This window comes from Saimiri boliviensis, chromosome 2 (genome assembly GCF_048565385.1).
Source record: "Saimiri boliviensis isolate mSaiBol1 chromosome 2, mSaiBol1.pri, whole genome shotgun sequence".
Taxonomy (NCBI): domain Eukaryota; kingdom Metazoa; phylum Chordata; class Mammalia; order Primates; family Cebidae; genus Saimiri; species Saimiri boliviensis.
The window spans coordinates 175280196-175289823 of NC_133450.1; the positions used below are offsets into that span (position 1 = coordinate 175280196).

The 9628-nt window shown below is 34.9% G+C and overlaps 1 long non-coding RNA gene across 1 annotated transcript in view; it reads left to right on the top strand.

Moving 5' to 3' along the window:
• The window catches only part of LOC104651417 (uncharacterized), a 207517-nt gene extending 198250 nt beyond the window's left edge, over positions 1-9267 (top strand). The window contains exon 5 of the long non-coding RNA XR_012516605.1: positions 9114-9267. This is a non-coding gene — a long non-coding RNA (uncharacterized LOC104651417). The remainder of the gene's footprint in view (positions 1-9113) is intronic.
• The last annotated feature ends 361 nt before the right edge of the window (positions 9268-9628 follow it).

The following is a 9628-nucleotide window of genomic DNA, read 5'->3' on the forward strand; positions in this document are numbered from 1 at the left end:
TATGATATTGGCTGTGGGTTTGCCATAAATAGCTTTTATTATTTTGAGATACGTTCCATGAATACCTAATTTCTTGTGAGTTTTTAGCATAAAGCACTGTTGAATTTTGTTGAAGGCCTTCTCTGCATCAATTGAGATAATCATGTGTTTTTTGTCTTTGGTTCTGTTTATGTGGTGAATTACATTTATAGACTTGCATATATTGAACCAGCCTTGCATCTCTGGAATGAAGCCTACTTGATCCTGATGGATAAGCTTTTTGATGCACTGTTGCAATCAGTGTGCCAGTATTTTATTCAAGATTTTTGCATCTATGTTCATCATGGATATTGGCCTGAAGTTTTCTTTTCTTGAGGAGCCTTGCTGGGTTTTGGTATCAGGATAATGTTGGTCTCATAAAATGATTTGGAAAGGATTCCCTCTTTATGGATTGTTTTGAATAGTTTCAGAAGGAGTGGCACCAGCTCTTCTTTGTATGTCTGGCAGAATTCAGCTGTGAACCCATTTGGACCTGGATTTTTTTGTTGTTGTTGGTAGGCTATTAATTACTGCCTCAACGTTAGCCCTTGTTATTGGTCTATTCAGGGTTTCAACTTCTTTCTGGTTTAGGCTTGGGAAGGTGCAAGTGTCCAGGAATTTATTCATTTCTTCCAGGCTTTCCAGGTACCAGTTGAAATGGCCGCCCAGATTTGTGTGAGTTTTTGTGCGGAGACCCACTGCGCCAGCTGAAACAGCCGTGCTGGAAACTCGTGTGCTTTTCTGCCTGGGAAAGCCTGGTCTGTGGGCAGTAAAAACTTGTTTGGAAATGCAGTGGTCACTCACCCTCTGCATTCTTGCTGGGAACTGCACTCCAGAGCCATCTTGGATCTATATCACAATATTAGCCATCTTGGATCTGTATCACAATATTAATTTTTAAAAACCAACTAAAAAGTTTTAGTTTGAGCTGTTGAGTGAATACTGGCAGCAAGAAATGAGATCCCTTGTTCTCTTTAGTGGGGACTGATATTAGGGGCTAAAATCTGGGCACCAAGTATGTTCAATGCTACTATGGTATTTTTTCCTCTAGGTCTTTTTATGGGCTGAGATAAGAAATATATGCAGGTATAAACACCTACATATAAACACCTACATATATACTTACTGCATGTATTTTTATATACACATAAAATTAGATACATATACATGTACATATATATATATGCATATAAATGTATATGTGTGTGTGTGTACATATGCACCTACTTAGAAATCTTGAGCCCTTGCTGATACCACCAATTCACATCCATCCCCACTGAGTGCTTGCTTTCTCTGTTTCATGTTTATTTGCACCGTTTTCCACAGTAAGAAAACCTCGGCTCCCAACAATTTGACACATTTACTAATTTGTTTACTCTTATAATAGATCTAAAATAATTTCAGAATTGCTTTGCCCATAGCTCTGAAAAAAAACCTATTAAAACACTTCAGGATTTGTCTGGTGTTCTCCACCCCATACATGTAGCTTGCACAAAGCTAGGGGTTTATAGTCAAATACTGTGATCATAAGCTACCCAGGATTGTGCTTTCATTGCCACACCATCCCTGTAATATGCTACATTTTTCTTTTGAAATAACATTGGGTTCATTTTTGCAGTTTGCTTTCATTTTCTTTCCTTTTTTATTCCTTTTCAAATTATGATTATTCTTTGAGTATGTAGAATGTTAAGATAACTTTATGTCAAAACTGTAAAAATAGGAATTCTCAAGGAAATGTTACACTTTGCATATACCCTTCACACTCTTCCCCTGAAAATTTCATGGTTTTCAGTTTTCCTCTTTCTTTTTGCAAAGATATACATGATTTCTTACTTCCTAATCTTTTTTGCACAGAAGGTGGCATACTATATATATTCTTCCACACTGCGCTTTTAGTCATTTAACAATGCCTCTAGGAAATTCCTGCACATTGGTTCATAGGTATCTTCTTGGTTTTTTTTTTTTGTTGTTGTTGTTATTGTTGTTGTTTTTTTCAGCTTCATGGAACTTAGAGAGCAACAATGAGCTAGAGATTCAGACAGAGGAGAGAGACAGAGACAGAAACAGACAGAGACAGAGACAGAGACAAGGCTACTGTTATATGATCTGGGGGAAGAAGATAGATAAAAAAACATATTTTGGAAGTTTTCTTTGAGGTGTGAGATGTAATTCACTATACATCCTTATCCTCTAAGAAAAATTTCAGAAAAGGCCACTTTTCTGTTCTGTTGAATATGTCACTTTGATGACGCAGGTTTGAAAGTGAAACAAGAAGGTTGAATTTGAGTTACAGGAGAGCATCAGTGTTATCATATGGTGAATCATGTAAAAATTCTGTTTCAAGTGTAGCTAAAGTTAGAGGGTCCTTCCAGGGCTGGCTGTACTGCAAGAAGAGGGGCAGTGGATGTACAAATCCCTGTCCTCTGGAAACTGGGATTTTGAGGCTAGTCCTAGACAGGGAGATTTCCTACATGGGATCATAGAGACTGCAAAATAAGCTGCGTGAGTGAGCAGAGCCACGGAATCCACATGAGATAAACATTTCATTGACAGTCTGGGATCCAGAGGGTTAGATGTAGACATCAGAGTTGGGTTATTGTGCCTAAATCTGAGAACTAGAGATGAAAGGAGGCTCACACATTTCAAGAATAAACAGGGAGGGACTCAGAATGATCTTCCAGCTAGAACAGGCACTGCTGTTCACAGCTTCTTTTGAAGTTCTGGTTGGGTGTGGTGGGTCAGCTGAGTTTAACAGATCTGAGACACAAACACATAGAAATCCAAGGCCTGGGATAGAATGGCATAGAAAAGGTCCAGAGAGGGAGTTAAAGTGAGTAAAATATAAACACAAAGGGAAAATGTTTCAATTTCACTTCTATATTTTGGAAAGATTTCTAGGATGAGATGTAATGAAGGAGACTTATTAAACAAATCCTAGAATACTCAAACTCAGGTTCTTGAGTGATACGTCTGAATATTAAGTTATATTTTAAATGTTCTGGTAATAAATGTAATTAATTTACTTCCTTACTAGGCTGAAAATATGCCTCGCTGCCAGTATAAATTCTTAGGTGGGTAATATCGAATTAACTGAATAAAATTAGAAACATTCAAGTAATTGTTTTAATTTTTGGTAAGACAGGATGTAAGAGCTTATAGTGTGATCAATTACAAAACACCTTTCCCACTTCTTCTTTCTCCGTTTACTCCTTTCCTCTTTCATTATTGAATTTGTAACAAATATCTGTAATAAAGCCTGAAAGCCAAGAGAAAAATATACTTGATTAAATTCATTAAATTGTATTTGTGAGTATTCTTAGAATTAAAAAATAAAAGGGAAAGTAAACTTGATTTAAATTTTTAAATACTCATAACATTTTTTTCTGAGTTAAAAAAATTTAAATAAACAAATAATTGTATCTACTTATGGGATACAATGCAGTATTTTGATATATGAATACATCTCTGAGTTTGTTCTGTAGTATTATTTTTGGCTGTCAAATGAAGACTAGGGATGCCTTCAATAGTGATTTTTTAAATGGATATAATAAAATACACAAAATTACAAAAGAAGCCAATTAAATTGAAATATAGCTATCAAAAAATTTTTAAAAATTGTGATATGGTAATGTATCCATTCTCTAAGTTTAACAGAATAAATAACAGGAAAATAACTTTAGGTCTATTACAATGAGTAATATGATACTGGTGAATATAAACAATATTATTTTGTGACAATTGTTATATGATATAAAAATATCTGAAATTTACACTGGTGAAAAAGTCAAAGTTATTGTTATCACTAATATGGTTTGTTTTTTATCCTCATAATTAAATGAAATGTTAGATTCCAGTTAGTGAAAATAAATATTTAAATTTTTCCTAGTTCACAGATTCACCCGAATTCTAGAGATTATGGACCCATTTAGGAACCTCTGCTCTAAGGAATTATTATATTTTATGGTATCTTAATATATAAATATGGAACAATGATACAAGTATACAAAAATAAATATGTCCTTCTGTGTTGGTTGCCCACCACCTTGGTGATTTTCAATTTCAGTGATTATATTTTTCATTTTTAGGAATTTTATTTAAAAAATTCTGTCTGATAACTTGTATGTCTAATTTCTTGTCATATACTTTTGTGTCTATATATTTTGTTAGAAATATTTATCACATTTATTAATTTGAGTATTTATTTAAATGTATTATTTCTACTGACTTTCATCCATTGTGGCTGATTTCATTGCATGTTTTATTAATTTTGTGTTATATATTTCATAAATTTATTACATTTGACCATCTGCCTTGCATGATCAAATGTAATATGATAATTCCCACTTTACCTGTGGGAATTCTTTAAGGCCTGGGTTTAAATGATTTTTCTCTAGAAAGGATTTATATTTACTTATTTCAGCTCCTGGGGACACTACCAACCCAGGAATTCTTTAAACAAAATTTTCAGCTTTATTTTTGTTTTTAAGTCTCACGTAGGTATTGTGACCAGAAGGTCCTTAATCTGTGTGTGAGTGCAAGATTATAGTTAGTAATTTTCCGGATAGATTTTTTGTTTTTTTGACCCAGATCTAAGGATGAGTCAAGAAAGTATCTTTATGTCTCCTTAAAGGGGTGGCCTTTTGGAAATCCCAGATTTTGCTGTCTTTTCCCACCTTATTGACTCCCGAGGTCTATAGCAGGTGAATAGATGCTCACAGGCAAATGCAGGGACAAGTACTTGCTTAATTCTCTACTCACATCTGTTTCTCATTGTTTTTGTCCTCTAAGAATTTCCTTGGCTTTCCTGCCTACTCAGGCTTGCATTAGTTTATAAAAAAAATTATACAGGTTTTTTTTGTTGTTGTTGTTGTATTTGTTGTTTTGGTGATACTCTCTACTGGGAGGAATTCTTTAGATAGCTAGAACGCCATTTCTAAGATTTGGTTCTGATTGGCATTCTCTCTTGTATAATTTTGTTTAATCTTTACAATAATCCTGCGAGGTATTTCTTATGTCCCCTTTAGTTATAAATGTCGAAAAGAGAGTCGGCACAAGCAGCTAAACTGCTCAACATTATATAGCAAATTGGTGGTGATGGTGAAATTTAAAACAATGTCTGCTAGGCCACTAGCAGAAGAACTCATGTTCTTTCCCTTTTACTCCCCTGGTTTTTGTTCTGTTCCTTAACACAGCATTATATCATGTACGTTATACTAGAATGTTAGGTCTGTTCTAGCAGAGAGTTTTGTCTGATTTGCTCTCTCACATACAACCAGCATCTAGAGCAGAGCTGGCTCATAAGGGAAGGCCAATAAATATTCAGTGGATCAACAAATAAGTGAATTTTTATGCCACCACCTAATCTTTATAATGATAATCTTTGAGGCTGTGTAACAAACCATTTGAGTTGATTAATTAAGAATCTCTTTTTTGAAGAGCATTGCGTTTTTAACTTAGTCTAAAAAAATTTATATGTATGAAGATTTTGTTATAAGAGCTATCTTATAAGGACAAACAATACTCAGGAACTGGTCAATTATTTTTCTTTCTTGCTGTGTCTCTGTCCCACATTGCCTAAATCCTTTCCAGTGTTGTTTTTGCTTTTTTTTTTTTTTTTAATCAAATCAAATCACATCATGAAGTTCCTGTATTTCAACCTGTCACATTGGTCTGATAGGTTCCTCGCTCCTGGTTTTGGGAGCTTTGGAGGTGGCTCCCTTTCATCTTCTGTACTATTCTTTGTAGAGATTAGTCACAACAGCAACGTGATCTTAGACATTTCTTCTGTTGTGCAGCTGACCGTGAAGCAAAGTAAAAGGGCAAACTATTTATAAGTCAAGAGGTTGCAGGTGCAGAGGACAGATAAGTATTTAGCTTTGTCCAGGTTGGGAGACAATTCTTACTGAATTTCCTTGTTTGGGCTATTTGTAGCATAGGCTCACATTTACAGGCAGGTCTCAAGCTTTTTAAAAAGCATATACCAGAGGCTGAGCTGAATCCCACCTAAACTGCCTTGAGAAATCTATCAATCAGTGTCGAAATTATCAGTTGATATTTTTCCGATCAACAACTGTTTATTAAGTGTTGTGCCTACTATAAACTAATACTATGCAAGAAAGAGGTAAAATTCACAGGGGATAGCAAAGAAATTAGTAATCTATAGAATACTTGCTATGACTGATAAACATGCAGCTATGGGAGCATCCACTGGAGAACTGCTCCCTTTGGTGTGGGCAGGGTTGACTCCACAGAGAGAAGTCAGCAAAGTATTTTAATGTTCCTGTGAAGCTGTGGCCTTTTGGAAATCCAAGCTTTAGGGGTCTTTTGCCTTCTCCAGTTATTCACTAATAGGCTTTCCAGGTTCTTTATTCCTCAACATTTTTCTCTTTTTTCATCTTTTTCTTTCCAGCTTAGATTTGTATCTATTAAGTATTAATAGATATGATGATTAATTATTTACAATTAAGATGTCATTTATTTCTCCGGGAAGAGAGAGGAAGAGCTCTGGTTCTAACTTCTCCTCACCCCTGAAAATTACTTGTATTAAATAAGTCTTTCAATATGCGTGCACCTAGCAAACACTTTTCCCAGACTGTCCCTGAAATGCTCTTGTTTCTATTTCTTATATTCAAGGACCAACAATTCTTTCATGCTCACTTACCTTTGTTTATTTGCTTTTTTAAATTTAGGTACTTACTTACTTATACTCTTACTAACCATGGTCTCTCTTTACCTCTCAAATTGTAGAAGTATGGAATATAGCATTCTTACTAAATTAGCTGTTTGATCCCCCTACAAATTTAGTATTTTTATCTTGAACACTTGAACACTTATTGCTTTTAACAATGCATGTGAAAATTTTTCCCAGTTAACTCTTTGGTGTTCAAGGGTTAGATGTTACTTATTGTGCATCATGGGTTCGTTTTTAGATTTAAAATGTTAATGTACACAAAAATAATACTAGAATGCTTAGGTTTATAAATAAATATTGATTCCCCAGAGCTTGTGTCTTTTTGTCCTTTCCTTTTAAATTTTCCTTTGTTGTATATTCATTCATTCTTTATTTCTGTAACAAAAAAGTCCCCAAATACCTTTGTTCTTAGCACTTTGCAGGCACAGAATGTACACAAACTAGTAAGATGTGGACTCTGCCATGGAAGATGGCAGGACATGCTGTTTGAATACATCAATAAATAAGAAATACTTTCATGCTATTTTTGTTCAATATGTATTTCATGATAAGTTTTACTCTCTTTGATATCTGTGAAGCTTCTATTACTTTGTGAGAATTTTGCTACTGAGTAAAATTTTCTGCTTAGAGGCCTTAAGCTGCTGTGAAAGACACATTGAAATTTTTATAATGCATGAGTATAGTAACAGTATTGAGGCTCAGTGCAGTTCATTTGAGAACATTGTTTTTTCTGTAAGGAAACAACTTCCTATCACTCTGACACTAGGCAGCAAATTTACAGATGCACTTAGGAAATCTAGTGATCCTTACTGTCTGTTATCTCTAAGTGTGACTAAATTGCATTGAATAAATATTTACTGAGAGTCTATTGAGAAAAGCCTCCCAGATTCTACATTAGATTTGTTCAGAGGTGGCTGTAATATGCTTGGAAAGCCATCAGAGGAGACAGAAGCAAACTCATGGTGGTAAGAGTATGCAGGCGTCTGTGGTGGCTGTGGTCTTAGGAATATTTCAGGGTATCAAGGAAGTAAGCTGATGAACAATTTCTGAAAGGGCTTTGAATACTTGGCAGGCAATGGCAAGTTACATATAACCAACCTAATTATCCCTTTGCTCCTCATCCAGTAATGAGTCAGTGTCTGTCTGGTGAGGTTCTGACACACTCAAAGTGATTAGATATATGAACCTCTGAAAAATAGTCTTCATCTGATCTTTGGTTGTCATAGGATTAGGAGGGAGTAGTCTGAATTGTGGTGCTCCCTGAAGTCTTCAAGCAGGGTTCTGTTCAGCAAGTACTCTCCTGGAAGACAGGAGGGGTCCTGAGGGGCCACGATGTGTTCAAGCCCCATCCAACCCCCAAATCACAAAACATTCCCATTTGTGTCTTCTGGTATTTCATGCTACATATAAAGTACAAAGACTATTGAATACTTTCCCGTTCATTTTGGAAATTCTGTCTATTGAGGGTAGGAAATATGGGTTTAGGGTTCATTGACCATTTAGTTTCAATTTGAAATTGCAACTAACTTGCAGGATTGTAAGACAACGCAAAGACAAAGTGTAGTCTATTCCTGGAAGAGAAATCATGGGTTGGAGAGACCCTTTTTTATCTATGCCACTTTTAAACCCTTTTTTTGGAGGTACTGGCACTTATAGCCACATAACTCTATTAGGTCATTGATGGCTGGGTCTAGATCTGTGACTTTCAAATTAGGTACTAATAGGGTTGGAGTAGTGGTATCAATTGCAAATTGGTTCCTAAAATTTTATTTATGTCCCAGCTATTCCTTTAACTAATATGTCTTAAGGACTTACTATGTGAGGGGCTTTGTGTTAATTCTTATCAAGAGATATAAAAATGTATAGTCTTGCAGGCCTCTTTATCACCTGTCAAGGGTGATAAGTTTAAAATTATTTTTTTCTCTGGGATTTGAAGATTTTCTCCTGTTTCTTTTCTTCACTATATCTTAAGATGAGAGTCTCTATGTCCTGTAAATATGTAATAATCAAAGAAAAAAAGTAGTTTTCTAACTTTTAACTGTTTCAGAATAATTTTGAATGTATTAGTTAAAATAGCATAATATTATGTCTTCAATATGAATATGATATCTTAAATTTTATGAAACATGTACTTGTTCCATGTAGTATTTATAATAAGGCAGGCGTGGTTAAGTGGCCTCTTTTGTAGATGGTGACTCAGTCGCTTCATTACGTCTGGTCAAGTGGCAGAACCTGAACTGGAAAGGGGAGTCTGGTGCCCTTTCTATTGCTTTATGTTTCTTCTGTAAATGTCAAGAGCAGCTGAATGTTGATATTCTTTTCAAACTCCAAAGTAACTTTTCAGCAACTGAGGTTGTCGTTTGAAATGTTTTTGAATTGCTTATCTTATATCTTTCCCTTGTAGGAAAAGAAAAATACGACACATAGCCACGGTTGAAGAGGATGTGTACCTTCATCCGAGAAGACCTGCAAATATTCTGGTCACCATTAAATTATATCAAATAAATTTTTGAGTTGTGTATTTTTGAAGTTAGGGCTGCTTTTATAGATATAGTTTTAAAAGTCTGGCATTGTTGACATATATTTTACATTAACCTTTGTTTTTGTAAGAACCAGAAATTCCCAATTTTAGAATAATTATTTTTTTTATTAATTGTTGTGTTCCAGTTGCACGTATTACATTTTTAAGTTGTCCTAATAACCTGGTGAGAGAACTACTATTATTATTTGACTTTTATGGATGAGAAAATTGAGAGACAAAAAAGTTAAGTGACTTGCCCAAGATTATACAGCTAGGAAGTAGGAGAATTGAGATTTGAACTTGGGCTGACTTGTTCCAGAGCCTGTGTTTTTAACCACAGCATTATAATACCCTGTCTTGGCACTGTACTGATGAGGTGTGTGAGTTTTCTTAGGTCA